Below are 15,081 nucleotides of genomic sequence, written 5' to 3'. Positions count from 1 at the left end.
GGACAGAGAGAGACAGAGCATGAACGGGGGAGGGGCAGAGAGAGAGAGGGAGACACAGAATCGGAAACAGGCTCCAGGCTCCGAGCCGTCAGCCCAGAGCCTGACGCGGGGCTCGAACTCATGGACCGCAAGATCGTGACCTGAGCCGAAGTCGGCCGCTTCACCGACTGAGCCACCCAGGCGCCCCAAGAAGCATATACTTTTAAAGGCCACCTTACCTTGCCATTCTCTTCTGCTAGCCCACCAACAGGTAGCGATCACCTCTCTCTCTCCCCTTTCTCACACGCGCATCTCAGACACGCAGGCTCACGTTTACACGCACCGCCGAAGGGGCTATTTTTAAGTTTTCACGGGGATCTTGTGTGCGACGGGTGAAAAGCTTTGGAAACCTTCCCAGTCTCGCGGCATCTTCCTTGCAAGAGAATGCTTCTTCCTTTAACATAAAAAGCCCTTCGTGTTCTATCCCCGCCTGAGCCTTTACCCACAGCCCCTTCTGGTTCGCCACAGTAATAAAGCATGGGAATTGTGGGCCAATGTGCCCGGCACACTCTGGTTAAGGGAGAAATAGCACCCCTCACGCTTTGCTCTGCCTGAGATTAAGTCTGAGGCGCCTTAAAGAATTTCAAGTTTGCGAGTCCATGTGGAACAAGAAAACAAAATTACCGTGCAGCCAAAGTGTTTCTACCAATTTACAGGGCGCTGTTTTTTCTCTTTGAGGGGGGAAGTATGATGTAGAGGCAATTAGATGTAAACTCTTGGCAGGGACTCAAGAGTGACGAATACAAGAAAACACAAATGTAACGAGCAGCCAGCAAAACCTCTCCCTGTTATTTTCCCAGCTCACTTGAGTTAAGATCGCCATAAAATGTGTTCCCAGATAGGTTATACCATCCGTGCACAGAAGAGAATTCTTGCTGGATTTTTTTTTTCCCGAGGCCAAACATGAAATAATACACGAGGACACACAGTAACCATTACATTCGAGCTGTATACGCAGTTGGCACTTTGGTCTTCTGCAAGGTGGAAATACATACTGAAGACCAACATTGGTATCAAAGAGAAAAACAACTTCGCGGAGGATGCCGAAACCAGAAAAAAAAAAAAAAAAAAAACGTACCAAGGTAGTGACGGAATCGGACATCGGCGCGCTGTCTGGGGGAGGGCCGGATCCGTTACCAACCCATCTGATGGAAGCAAAAGGGAAACGTATTACTGGTCCAGTGGGGGTGAAGGCCGGTGGCGCCTCTGGCTGCAGGCACAGCTGCATCCAGGAGCTCAGGCGCCTTGGCATGAGGTCCTGTCCAGCAACTTCGCCCTTCCGTACGTCAGCCTTACCCTCGGCCCCTCTCCTCGTGCTGGAGAGATGTGGGAAGTCCTTAGCAGCTCCAGGCGTGGGCTCCCTCTCTGACTCATCGTGATCATGCCTCCAGACTAGTTGCTGATAAACATCATAATCGTGAGTACTTAAATCTCAGTCATCAAGGAACGGGAGAAAGTGCCTAATTGAGGCAAATGAATATATAGAAGAAAGAGGGCACCTCGCAGGGGAGAATGCTGCCAGAAAGGAACCCTGACTTGCTGCAGATATTTGGGGCGGGGGGGACATCCTCACAATGACAGGGATTTTAGGAAACACAAGGAAATCCATGATCATTGATCCCCTGGTAACGAAAGCCAGTTGTCAAATTGCGTAAATTATAGAGGCTTCAGAATTCCCCCAAATGCTTCAGAACTGGCTGGATAAGCATTCATATTTTGCAAGACAGTGTAGCAGCCAAGAGAAGGGGTGGGGTCACAGGTACCGACGAGGAGAGGCTCCAAGAAAGGCTGCGCGAAGAAACAAAACACAAGTTACGGGGCCATCGGTATGGCGGTGTAAAACACGCAGACAGACACGTGCTCTGTCTCTACACAAGCGTATATAGAGTCACAGGAATGTTCTGGAAGGAGAGGCAGAGGAGAGAACACGCCTCTGGAAACGGAGGAAGGGCAGAAAGTCGGAGGCCCTGGTAGGTGACATTTCACCTCCTTCCGAGAAGCACGGTGCCGACGGGGACACGGCATTTCAAGAAACCCGCCTCTTCGCCCTTCCTCCTCGTACGCTGAGTTTTCCCTCGTGTTTTTCCAAATGCACTTTTTCCAAACGCACGTAATCCACCCGTCTGCCTGCCGCTGCCGAATGTGAGATGAAAAGCAGGGAAGCGGTCTCGCCCCCCAGGCCCCTTGCTTCTGCCTACGGACAGAAACAAAGACTATTCCCTACCAACTCAGGGCCCTTAAACCAGCAGACGAAAGGACGCGTATGTTCGGGAAGCTCCTGACCTCCCCTCGCGTCTATATTTAGCACGAGGCTCTTCAGATGAATAACCGCTTGTTTGCGGAGACGTCAGCCGTCCCGTTCCGCGCCTGCCTTCTTTAGTCAGAAACGCGAAAGTGTTTGGAAAACCACGAGCCCCTCCCGGGTACGGCCCAGGTGGCCCTTGCGGGAATCGGCCGTCAGCGGGGCACGAGCTTCAAGGGCGGCGCGTCACCCCTGGCGGAGAGCGGGGAGGAACACGGGTGAGCCGAGGCAGGACGCGCGGCCCCGAGGACCCGCCACCTCGCCACGTGACGGCTGTGCTCGCCCACCGCGCGAGCGCCACACAGGCAGCGCGTGGTGAGCCGCCGTGGGCAGACGGCACTCGGCCAAAGGGCGTCTGTCCCCGCTCTCGGTTACCTGGGGGGGGGCGGGGGGGGGGACACGATGCAGAGGCAGAGGGCCGGGCTGTGGGGGTTCTTCTCCGCCACATGGACTAGACTTCTGCAGAGGATTTCCTCTGGGAGATGAGCCCCACGCTGGGAAGGATAGCGTTTTCAGTATTTATGTGTCTTGCTCCCGCTGCCCCCCCATCTCTCCCCCGTGCACCTGTTCACCTGTGCCGGGAGATCCCCAACTCTCTGCCTCCGGGCCAGAAACAAAGGCTTGAGTCACCCGATGGGGAACCAAAAAAGGCTCAGATGTGTTTTCCTCGCACTCTGTGTCCAAGGAGGCCGAACTGCTGAGACCGTGTCAGCAAGGGATCTCTTGTCCTCTGGCGTCAGTGGGGTCCCCAAGGAGCGGGGAGTCAGCCCTGTGCGCCTCAGGGGCTGCCCAGCTAGGGCTAGTGTCCGGGGAGGGGTGTGAGGAGCTGATTCTGGGCGGGCGGGAAGAAGCTCGAAAACTCGGGGGAGAGAGCCACGTCTGGGGCAATGACGCTTCCCAACAGGGGAGGTACAAAGGGCCACTGATCACACGAACAATTGAGCAACACATTACTCATTAGGAAACACAAATTAAAACCACAGCGACTTCCCACGACGCACACCCCAGAAGGGCTAAAACCACAAAGGCAGACTAGCCCGAACGTTGGCAAGGATAGGGAAGGGTCTGGGCTCACACACGCTGCTAGGAAGGTGAGACCGGCCGTGTCTGCCGCAGCGAAGGAGGAAGGCACCGGGCTTCCGGAAGCTACACGCCTGTCTTGGGAGGACGGTCCTTCGCACGAGGCAGAAGCGCGGGCTCCATTTTGCGAGACCTTCCGAGTTTTGTGGGGTTTTTTGGAGAAGCTGGGAATTCCAAATTTTTGGTAAAGCCTGTGTGTGCTTCAACACTGCCAACTACTTTGGGTTCTTCTAGAAGACGAGTGGTGCCAGGAGTCTCCGTGCAGAGTGGTGTCGACCGATTTGCCAACGGCGTTTGACAAGGACATAAAACCACTGGGTCAGGGATCCTCGCGGGTGTTTAAATGCCTAAGGCAGCGAGCCGCGTGGCCCCATCGCCCCGTCCTCTGTCCCTTCCACGCTCGGGATTAAACACTTGTCCACAGACCTGAGTCTCCCTGGGCATCACCTTGCTGAGTCGGTCAGCCGATCTGTTCCAGCGTTTCTTACACGGTGCGTGAACCTGCACAGGGTCCCTTGCCCACTCCCCAACCCCCCTGTGATCTTCCCAAGTGATACATAAGAATGTTCTAGAAACACGTGAAGACATTCAGGCTCGATGAGGAAAACAGCACTTGTAACTCAGCCAAAGGCGATTTCTGCTTTTAGCTTCCCTGATAAGTTTGCATTCCCTCGTGGAGTTCAGTGTTGCTTAGATTTATAACAGAAAGCAATTAGCAGACACATTCACCACCTCAGCTAACGGCTCCCTTCGAAATGCAATGTTTCTAAAGAGGCAGATGAAAGCCAGGCTTCAGAGATCATTGTGTGAGGCAATGCCTTTTATATCTTCTTAAAAATTGTTACAGAGAAATTTGCTTTGCCAAAAAAGCCAACGCCTAGTACACTTGGACTTTATTTTCCTGGCATCCCTCAGTCCCTTCATTTTTTCGCAATTAGGGAAATATTTGATGATGATAGCAGCTCACTTTGGGGCCAGGTTATCCCCTTTCCCTGCCCCGCCCTCGCCGGCCCCTCCAACCCTTCCAGATTTCCCAAAATTGCCTCCCCGTGGGGAAATTTAACCTCTGTCCCCTGCAGCTTACTCTTACTGGCTGTGTGTTATCTTGATCCGAATTGCAGAGTCTCATTCCAAATCCTCCCGGTGAAAAGCACAGCATATTTCAAGTCACGGCTGGTGCCCAGCGATCCCCACATTGGGTGGTAGACGGAACGGGACACGGACGAGGCCCAGGTGTGAACCTCTGCCACCTGCTGGCTGAATCACCCCCCCCTCCCCCACAGCCTGGGAACCCTGTTGACTCCCCTGCAAAAGGGAAAGAAGTGTGTGTATTCCAAAGGGCCGTGCTCGGGCCTGGGAGAGATTCACTTACAAAGTGCCTGACGCAGAGCGGCCGCTCGGCCGAGAGTAGCGTCCTCCCCTGTCGCCTCAGAGCATAAGAAAGGTCCATATTCCCAGGACCCCTCCAGGTGCACATCCAGCCCCAGGAGCCCCGGGAGGGGCCCTCACATCCCAGATGACAGGCAGGCAGTCTGCTCTCACACCCCAGCCTCGGCCGGGATTCCTCGGGCCTGGCCATCCTGAGCCACCTTGGTACCTCGGTCGATTCTCTTTCCCAAGCCTGAGCCTCCAGGCCCGATGATTCTGTGAGCTCTCAACATCCTTTCCAAATGTTCCTTTTGGCACAAGAGAGCCAGCGTCAGCCCACGGCTTGCGACCAAGGACCTGACTAATATACTTGATATCAGCGGGGGGAAATGTTTACACATACTTTGTGCTCGGCCAAGCCGGCCACCCCCTCCTCCCCACAACTACATGGGCCGCAGCAGCCAACGGGCACGCCCTTGGCAAGGTGTCCATGAACTTGTCTTGTGAATTTACGACAGTCCAAACAGCCAGGTCTGGTCATCATTTGGCCATAAAATATGCGCTGGCCGAGACGGGCCCGTGAAGGCGGTGCTGAACCCCCAAGAGCCACCTCCCATTCGGAGAGCAGACACAGAACCTGATTCTTGGAGGACAAGGGCCCGAGCAAGGCTTCCTTGGGAGATTTGGAGCAGTGCACGTGTCTGCATGCTGAACAGGACATCTCAGGGGATGAGACTCTCAGGGACCCTGAGGGACACAGTCTTCTTGCATCGAGTCAGGCCCGCTGTGGCCCCAATGCCAGAGGCCACCAGGCCGTGGGGACAGCACCCCTGTATGGTTCTCACAGCGCTCTCTCCCCAGATCCGGAAGAAACCTAAGTCTGTATTAGGTGAGACCATGCCCGCTGCCCAAACAAGGAAATCCAAACGCGTAGGACGCTCACACAGGACACAGGTTTCGTCCTCGTCTGCAGACACCCCCGTGTGCAACTCCCTCGTGTGGTGGTCAGGGACCCTCTGCCGTACACAGAGCCACTGCAAGGCCAGGGGACGTCTGGCGAGTGGAAGGCTTGCGAATCGGGACACCAGCTCTCCCCGTATTCCCTCGGCCACGCCTGACTCCCTGCGGGGAGTCAGGGCGGGGATGTCACACTGCGTTCCCAGGGAGAAAGGAAGGTGGTGGCCCAGAGCAACCCCGCCCTGCCGCCTGGAGACCCAGGCTGGAATCAGCCAGAGCCCAGCAAGAAGCTGTTCCAGGCACCTCCTGAATAGGCGCCTGATGGGACTGGGGTCTCAGTGGCGGCCTGTCCGCTCCCGGGCGCTCAGTCCAGGACGAGACGAGACGTGGGGCCCCCACTGGCCGCCCCCGTTCAGCGTGGAAAACCACAAGAGCACTTGTTCAAGATGATGAGCGTCAGGGAGTCAGCGTGGCAGTGCCCACACTGAACATACGGCCGCCTCCCGGAAACTGGCTGACCTTCCTTCCGCGCTCTGAGGTCACGGGGCTCCTGGTCTCCCGTTATTTCCACCTACACGAACAGCAGGAAATGTAAGAAGCAGGACGGCTACGCCAGCACCCTGTTCCCACAGTGCCCTTCACGCCCTGCACTTGACGGCTGCCTCCTGCCTTCCCTGGGAGGCCTGTTCTCCACCAGCATCTTTCTCCGAGTGTAGACAGGATGGCGGGGGGGGGGTGGGGGGGTGGGGGGGGTGGGGCACAGAGCCAAGGCCACCCCTGTGCCTCTAAGATGGGGACACACAGCACACGCAGTACGTGCCCCCCAGGGCTCACTCGCAACATCTGGCAGATCTCTGCGCCTCTGGAGTCGGGATCGCATCATGATGGGAATAATACCCCCCTGTGGCTCTGGGGGGCGTCACGCCTGAGCTTATGACGCCTGCCACAGATCAGGGAGAGAGCTCAGTACCTCCTTCCCCCTGGAGACCAACCGGGCTGAGCGGGGAAGGGGGACATGCGGCGAGCCGGCTGTCTGCGAGGGCTTCCGGCTTCTCGGGACGCGGGGACCACGTGTCCGAGACTTTCACAGAAGCCTATGCGGGCACCTGCCGCGTGGTTCAGGCCGCCCTCTGGTGGGGAGTCCAGGCCGCATCTCGGTTTCCTAGGCCCAAGGTCAGGCGTAGGATTTGTGCGCGCTCTTTGCAGAGACGGGTTTGTCCACAGAAATGCGGAATTTCCCGTAAGGGGAGGGGGCCCTCCAGCTCGCCTTTCCCCTTAGTGCCCGCGGTCCCCACGCCACCCGGCGCCCTGCCGCATCCTGCCGGGTCCCGTGCCTCCTGCCACAATCTCACGGTTGTCGCAGCCAGGGGGACACCGCCTGCCCCAGGGCCGCCAGGGGGACACCGCCCGCCCCAGGGCCGCCCCGGCCGGCCGCCCTCCCCGCCAGCCCCTGTGCATCCTGCGATCCCCTGCTCCACGTTCCCTCCCGACCTGAGCCGGGCTCACGCCCTGGCCTGTGCCTTCCCGCCCGGCCTCGGCTGCGCCACGTTGCTGGTGAAACGTTAGCACTGACCCGTCCGTGTCTCCCGAAATCCAACAGTAGCCTCAGCGGGACAGGGACCAAGCTCCATTTGACTCAGGATTTCCATCCAACCACCGGTGCCAACTGGGCGACCTGCCACGCGGCGGGTGCTGGGCGCTGAAGAGCAGGCAGGCCACGGGTGCGGCTGGCGACGAGGCCATGAGGTTCCCCGCTGTAGCACACTTCTCACACCCCCTGCACACAACCGGTGAGGGACACAGGCCTGGGGGTCCCCCTGCAGCCTGGCCCACTCCCCGGGGGGGGGGGGTGCCTCGGGGCACAGCTGGAGAAGCCCAGGAAACCAGGGCCACCCGCTGCTTGGGTCTCAGCCTCCTTTGCTAACATCCTGCCGCCTTCCCTCCCTCCCAGCTTCCAGAGCCGATAACTTCTAGAAGCTTAGGACTCCTTGCAGGGCAGCGGGTGACCGAGCCCCGCAGTCCTAGGAGCGCGGTGACACGGTGACACGGTGACCCGGTGACCCGGCGCGGGGGGTGGGGAGAGTGGGGGGCTGCCGCAGGGAGCGCAGCTGCCCAACCCGCCGGTGACCCGGGGCACCCTGGCCTAAGGAGCCTCCACGAGGTCTGGCTCGCTTTGCTGCGTTTTGGTTCGTGCGTCCAATCCCTGCTCGGCCAGAGACCCAGTCTCTTTTCGGCTCAGAACGTGCTGCGGTGGCAGGACGCGGAACAATCTCCTTGAACACCGCCGCCTCAAACGCCCGCAGGCAGCGCAAGCGGTCAGAGGCCGGGCACCTGCGACGGCGCGGCGGGCGACCTCCACGGGCCTCACGGAACAAGCAAGCCCCCTGCCCGGACCCAAGAACCGAGACAGAGGAACCCTGGCCCGGGGCGCGGCCCCCGGCGGCCCGAGCGGCTGGCTCGCTCCCACGGACACGCACCTGCTGTGGCGCCTCTTCCCCAAGAACTTCCCGCCCTGTCGCGGTCACTGATAACAAGGGCCCCGCGCCCCCAGTCCGAGGAGGGAGGGGTGATAACCGGGGACTGTTGTGTACAGATTCCCGCCCAAGAAATGTGGCCACAAGCGTGGAGCGTGGGCGCCCCCCTGTGGCGGTAGGGTGGCTCGCCAGTAAATGGGAGACTCCGAGCTGCCCCGCAGTGTTCTTTTGAAATTTTTTTTACGTTTATTCATTTTTGAGAGACACAGAGAGACAGGGGAAGGGCAGAGAGAGAGGGAGACACAGAATCCCAAGCAGGCTCCAGGCTCCCAGCTGTCAGCACAGAGCCCGACCCAGGGCTCAAACTCACAGACTGTGAGATCATGACCTGAGCTGAAGTCGGTTGCTCAACCGACTGAGCCACCCAGGTGCTCCAGCCCCACAGCGGTCTAATTCCTGGGGCTTGGAGAGTGGGTCCCACACCCTGGGAGCCTACGTTCTGCGGGGCAGCGGGTGCTTGTGTTAAGGGCAAGGTACGCGGACAGCCAATCCCCCCAGGACAGGAACCTTCTGCTTGGCTCCCCCGTGATCACCAAGCGTGGGGAACGGGGCCCGACACAGGTAGTAAACGGATACGTGAAAACAGATAAGAAAGGGTAGTGAAGCCACCGCAATGGCAGAGTGTGACCGGGGTGAGGACAGAGTCACGGAGGCTGGAAGCTGGCCCCTCTACCCTCCCCCCTCCCGCCGGGCGAGAACAGGGCCTGCTCCTCACCCCTGCCAGCCCAGGGACGGTCAGCGAGGTGGCCGGTCAGTGAGTGACTGGACCACAGGGGCTTTGCAGGTGTGACTAAGTTAAAGCAGCTTGAGATGGGGTGCGGATGTTGGCCCATCAGGTGAGCCCAGTGCCTCACTGGGACCTGTAAGAGGGAGGAGGCTGCCTGACAGAACCAGAGGTCAAGGGCTTCGGGGGGCGGCGGGGGGCATGAGCCAAGCCGAGCCAGGGAAGGGGTGCCTCTAGCAGCTGGAAGATGCAGGGAAGGATTATCCCCCGAAGCCCCCAGAAGGCATAGCCTGCAGACACTCTTGCATTTCGGACGCCCAGAACTCTTAAGAGAATAAACTTGTTTGAGGCCACTTGAAAAAAAGAGGGAGAGGAAAACAAACAAATGGGAAAGAGATTGCAGGGAGGAGGCACAGAACAGGAAGAACAAAGACCCTGGGGTCTGCAGGGGGCTGGCCGGCCTGAAGGGGAGCTGGGGAGGGAGGCACAGACCCTGTGACCTCCGGAAGCCCGGATTTTCTTCTAGAAGGCTTCAAGTATTGCGGTTATGTAAGTAGCTTAAATTTTTTAAAAGATGGCCCACGAGGTGTTCGTTCCGTTTAACTGAACTCCGTGTGAGCGCAGGGAAACCCAGTGGGGCCGAACTTGCTCACCAGACGGGCAGAGCCATGGCCCCTCGTGCTTTCGTTACCCAGGGCCCCGGCCAGGACACAGCCGCCGGGCCAAGAGGCGAATCCTCTGATGAAAGAAGCATTTCATCGTCATGGGTGAAAAAACATTCATCTTGGTGATTTTCCAAACTTGACCGATGGGAAGGTAATTTCAGAGGCACTGTTTAAAAAATTGCAGATTCCCAGCCCAATTCCCTGAAGACGCTGGCTTCTAAGTACCGGGTAGAGCCTGGGAATGTTTACATCCAGCAGACGCCCTGCATGACTCAAAATCGAAAATCTGAGCGGACCGGTCACAAGAAGGGTTACTAACTGAAGTGTCATCCAAAGCCTCCCAGAAAAGCCCAGAGCCCGCTGGTTTCACGGGTGAATTCTATCAAACGCAAAAAAAGGAATTAACACTGACCCTTCTCAAACTCTTCCAAAAAGATAGAGAAGGGAACACCTTCCAAGTTCCTTTCACAAAGCCAGCGTTACCTTGATTTCAAAGCCAGACAAGGACATTACAAGAAAATAAAAATCCTAGGCCAATACCCCTGATGAACGTGGATGCAAAAATCCTCCACAAAAGGCCAGCAAACATTTCAACGGTGCGCATTAAAAGCACAATAAAGTGGATGGGGGCGCCTGGGTGGCTCAGTCGGTTGAGCTTCCGACTTCGGCGCAGGTCATGATCTCGAGGTCCCTGAGTTCGAGCCCCGCATCGGACTCTTTGCTGACAGCTCGGAGCCTGGAGCCTGCTTCGGATTCTGTGTCTCTCGCTCTCTCTGACCCTTCCCCGTTCATGCTCTGTCTCTCTCTGTCTCAAAAATAAATAAACATAAAAAAAAAAAAAAGCATGATAAAGTGGAATTTATTCCAGGGGGTGGGACACACCATATCCGCAAATGAAGGATAAAAATCATAGGATCGTCTCAGTAGATTCAGGAAAAGCATTTGACAAAATTCAACCTGCTTTCATGACCAAAGTTCTCAACAGAAGACAGAGGAAGGAGAACAAAGGCTGCGAGAGACAAGCCCAAAGACGCTTCTTCCTACGGCTACTTTGCCGGCATTTTGCACCGGGCACGGGTGCTGGATTTTGCCAAATGCTCACTGGAATCCTATTGGAATGGTCGCATGGCGTGGTGTGTGAGATGTGTAACTACACTGATTAATTTTTAATTAATTAATTTAATTTAATTAAATTTTTAATGGCTCCTTGGTCATGAAGAGTCCTGTATGTATTATTGGACTGGATTTGCTGAAACTTTAAGAATCTTTGCATAAATGTCTCTGAGTGATGGTGATCGCTGTTTTCCTTGCTTCAAGCAGTGTCTGTGTCTGGTTTTGGTACCAACGTAATGCCGGCCTCAGCTGCCTCGGGAAGTCGTCCCTCCTCCTCAGTGTCCGGACATTGGTGTAGAAACTGCACTGTTCCTTATTCAGATCTTTGTCAGAATCCGCCACAGAAGCGTCTGAGCCTACAGTTTTCTTGGTGAGGATTTTTAACACGTTTTCAATATCTTTAGTGTATAACGACGTGTCTTTAACAGATGCGGGGAGGAGCGCCTGGGTGGCTTGGTCGGTTAAGCATCTGACTCTTGATTTCGGCTCAAGTCATGATCTCGAGGTTTGTGGGATCGAGCCCCACGCGGTCAGTGTGGAGTCTGTTTGGAATTCTGTGTCTCCCTCTCTCTCCCCCTCCCCCACTCATGCTGCCCCTCTCTCTCTCTCTCTCTCTCTCTCTCTCTCTCTCTCGGTCCCCACGGGCTGCTGAAGTAATGCTTGTGTTCCGGGGTCTGTCCTCTACGTTTTTGGATTTAATGGCATGACATTTTGATGTCATTATCCCTGCAATATCTTAATTTACCTACCATTCCGAACACCGTGCCTTGTTTTTAACCCTGATTAGAGGTTTATCAATTTTATTGATCCTCTCAAAGAACCGGCTTTTGCTTGGCTTGGCTTTTTCCTACTACCTGTCTTGTTGAATCCAGTCTGACATTTAACCATTTTCTTTCTCCTGCTCACAGTGAACTTCACTGGCTCCCTTGTTAAGAATTCATAAGGTGAGGGGCGCCTGGGTGGCTCAGTCGGTTAAGCGTCCGACTTGGGCTCAGGTCATGATCTCACGGTTCGTGAGTTCGAGCCCCGCGTCGGGATCTGTGCTGACAGCTCGGAGCCTGGAGCCTGTTTCAGATTCTGTGTCCCCCTCTCTCTCTCTGACCCTCCCCCATTCATGCTCTGTCTCTCTCTGTCTCAAAAATAAGTAAACGTTAAAAAAAAATAAAAATATTAAAAAAAAAATTCGTAAGGTGAAAGCTGAGGTCATGGAACGGAGCCTTTTGTCTACTCAAATCTCTGTGTTTCGTGCTTTAACTGTCCCTCTCAGTAAACAAAATGCCACAGATTCCCTCAAAGACCTGCCTTAAGGGCATCTCACAAGTTCTGATACACTGTTTCTATTCTCATTCAGTTCAAAACACTAATTTCTGTTTTGATTTTTGTTGTTGTTGTTTTTTTTTTTGACTCATGGGTAGAAGTGTGTTATTTAGTCTCCAAATACTTGGGCATTTGGCTGAGGTTTCTCTCTGATTGGTTTCCAATTTTTCACCCCCTGTGGTTAAAGAACACATTTTGTATGAAGTCCTTGTAAATTTACTAAGACTTGTTTTGTGGCCAGAATGTGGTTTTTCTGGGCAAATGCTTGTGTGCACTTGGAAAGACTGTGCGCTCTCCTCTTGTTGGGTAGAGTGTTCTAGAAGGCTCGGCCGGCTCAGCTTGCGTGATAACGTGCCGTGGATCTTCCCTTGTTGTGCCTGTTACTGAGAAGGTGACTTAATCTGACCGTGATGGTGGGCTTTTCTACTCCTCCTTGTACATCTGTCAAATTTGCCTCACGTGGTTTGATGGTCTTTTACTGGGCATGTGAAGATGCTTGTTATGCTTGTTGAGACGTCTTGATAAATTGATTCCCTTTATGACTATAAAATGCTCCACTTCTTCCTGGTTTCTTTGCTGAGAAACTTTTCTTTACTAAGAAGCTTTTCCACTGTCTGAGAGAAATACAGTCGACCCAGCTTCCCTTTGATTAGTGTTAGCATGGTGTATCTCTTTCCATCCTTTTAAGTTATTTGTGACTCTATATTTAAAGTGGGTTTCCCACCCCAGGGATGTAATGTGTGGGGTGGTGACTGTCATTAACAACACGGTACTGTACATTCGAAAGCTGCTAAAAGAGGGCGCCTGGGTGGCTTCGGCGGCTGAGTGTCCAACTCTTGGTCTCAGCTCAGGTCACGATCTCACGGTTCGTGGGATCAAGCCCCACATCGGGCTCTGCACTGGTGGCACAGAGCCTACTTGGGATTCTCTCTCTCTCCCTCTCTCTCTCTGCCCCTCCCCTGCTCACTCTCTGTCTCTCAAAAAATAAATGTTAAAAAAAAAATCAAACAACCAGTTATGTTCCAAAGAGATTAAACAGTAGGAAACATACGTACCCACATAGTCACCTTGTCCGGGGTTCTTTGTTCCCCGAATAGGTCCAGATTTCATCTGGTGTCACTGGTCGGCATTTTTCACAGTAGAGTCTCCAGGTAACGAATTCTTCTAGCATTTGCACGTCCAAAAATGTCTTTATTTCACCTCTGTTTTTGAAAGCTATTTTTTTCTAACTAGATAGAATTCCAAAGAGTCAGTTGGGGGCTTTGTTTTCTGTCCAGCTGTTGAAAGATGTCGCTCTATTGTCTTTTCATTCGCACCGTTTCGGATGCAAAATCTGCTGCCCTTCTTATGTGCACTTCTCAGCACAGAAAACATCACCTGCTGCTTTTAAGACTTTCTGGTTTTTAAGGAATGTGATGATAGTCTCCCTTCCCGTGGTTTTCTTCATGTCTCTTGTGTTTGGAGTTCACTGAGATTTTTGGGTTTGTGGGTGTGTAGCTTTCTTCAAATGTGGGAGCTTTTCAGCCTGTCTTTCCTCAATTATTTTGTCTTTCTGCTTTCTTTGCTTCAGAGACTCCAAGTGTACCCATATCAGGACACTGGAGTTATCCCACACGTCACTGATGCTCTGCTGATTTTATTCAGGTTTTTTTTTTCCCTGTTCCACTTAGGATATTTTCTACTTGTGCATCTTCCAGTTCGCTAATCTTCTGTTGTGTCTCCTTCGCCCTTAATCCCATCCACCGTACTTTTTTAATAAAATTGTTTTCATCTCTAGAGATCAGTGTTCCATACCCCCATTCAATCTTTCCTCTAGCTTCCTGAACGTATGGATATAGCTACAATAAGTGTGTGAATGTCTTTTCCTAATAATCCTATGATCTGTGCCATTTTCTGGGTCGGTTTTGGCTGATACTCCCTTTCATTATGGGTGATATTTTTCAGCTTCTCTGCATGCCTCGTAATTTCTCATGCGTTGCCGAGCATTGTCAATTATACACTGTTGATTGCTGGACATTTTCACATATTCTTGAACTTTGTTCTAGGATGTATTCAGCTCTTTGGAAACAACTTAATCCCCTCAGGTCTTGATTTTAAGTTTTTAGGTAAGATTTGAGCAACTTTTAGGTCTCAGCCCCATTCTGCACCCTTTCTGAGGCAAAAGCATTTACATAAAATGCCCGTAAATTATTAAGTTTTTATTCCGGTTGGAGAGAAAAGGAACTATAACCAGCCCCGTGTGTGCATTGAGATGTGTTCTCTCTAATCCCTTGGGTAGTTCCCGCCATGCCCCACACGGGTACTCGGATGAGGACACACAAAGAAGGACGCCCTGCTGATCGGTGAGGTTCTCTCTCTGCAACTCCCTCCCAGCACCCTGCCTGCACATTCTAGTGGCCTCTGCTCCTCCGACCCCCAAGTCCATCCCTCGAATCCAGGGGGACTGCTGGGCTCCACGTGGGTCACGCTCCCAGGTCGCAGCATGCACACTCTCTCCAGGCAGTAAGCTGGAGGCTTTGAGGGGCTCACCTCATTTCTTGGCCATATCAGAGATCCTCTTTGTTACTGCCTGAAATTCAACGTCCTAAAAACCATTGTTTTATCTATTTTGCCCAGCCTTTTTTTTTTCTCCACTTGTTTCAGCTGTGCGTGTGGAGGGTGGAAGGCAGGATTCCGGCATCCATCACTCCCTCTTGGCTAGAAGTCTTGGCTTCTCACTACACATAAATAAATACACTTTATTTACCCCATCGTGATGTAGGCTTTCTGTCATGTGAAATAAGAAGAAAAACACCCTGACAAATACAACCACCCACCACGGATCGTTTCATTTCACTTTGTCAAAGCGTCTTACGCTATGTCAACTGAAGATGTGCGTGCATCACCTGGAATCTTTTTAGAGTGCCAGTACTCAAGTAGGAGCAAAGAGCCACCAACTCGTCTCAAGTTGATACAGATGGTTTCTGACGGCTTTCCACCCAG

At 53.7% G+C, this 15,081-nt stretch overlaps 1 protein-coding gene across 2 annotated transcripts in view; it reads right to left on the bottom strand.

Annotated features, from left to right (window-relative positions):
- Nucleotides 1-15,081, bottom strand: part of ADGRD1 (adhesion G protein-coupled receptor D1) — a 180,071-nt gene that overhangs the window by 148,365 nt on the left and 16,625 nt on the right. The window contains exon 1 of one of the 2 annotated variants that reach the window (XM_058691527.1): nt 219-329. The exons of the other annotated variant lie outside the window; for it this stretch is intronic. The gene's annotated coding sequence lies outside the window, so the exon portion shown is untranslated. Of the gene's footprint in view, nt 1-218; nt 330-15,081 lie in introns of those variants that run through there. 2 annotated transcript variants of the gene reach the window in all.

This window comes from Neofelis nebulosa, chromosome 11 (genome assembly GCF_028018385.1).
Source record: "Neofelis nebulosa isolate mNeoNeb1 chromosome 11, mNeoNeb1.pri, whole genome shotgun sequence".
Taxonomy (NCBI): Eukaryota; Metazoa; Chordata; class Mammalia; order Carnivora; family Felidae; genus Neofelis; species Neofelis nebulosa.
Note: the sequence above shows the minus strand (reverse complement) of the source record. Positions and strands in the feature narration are given on the sequence as shown.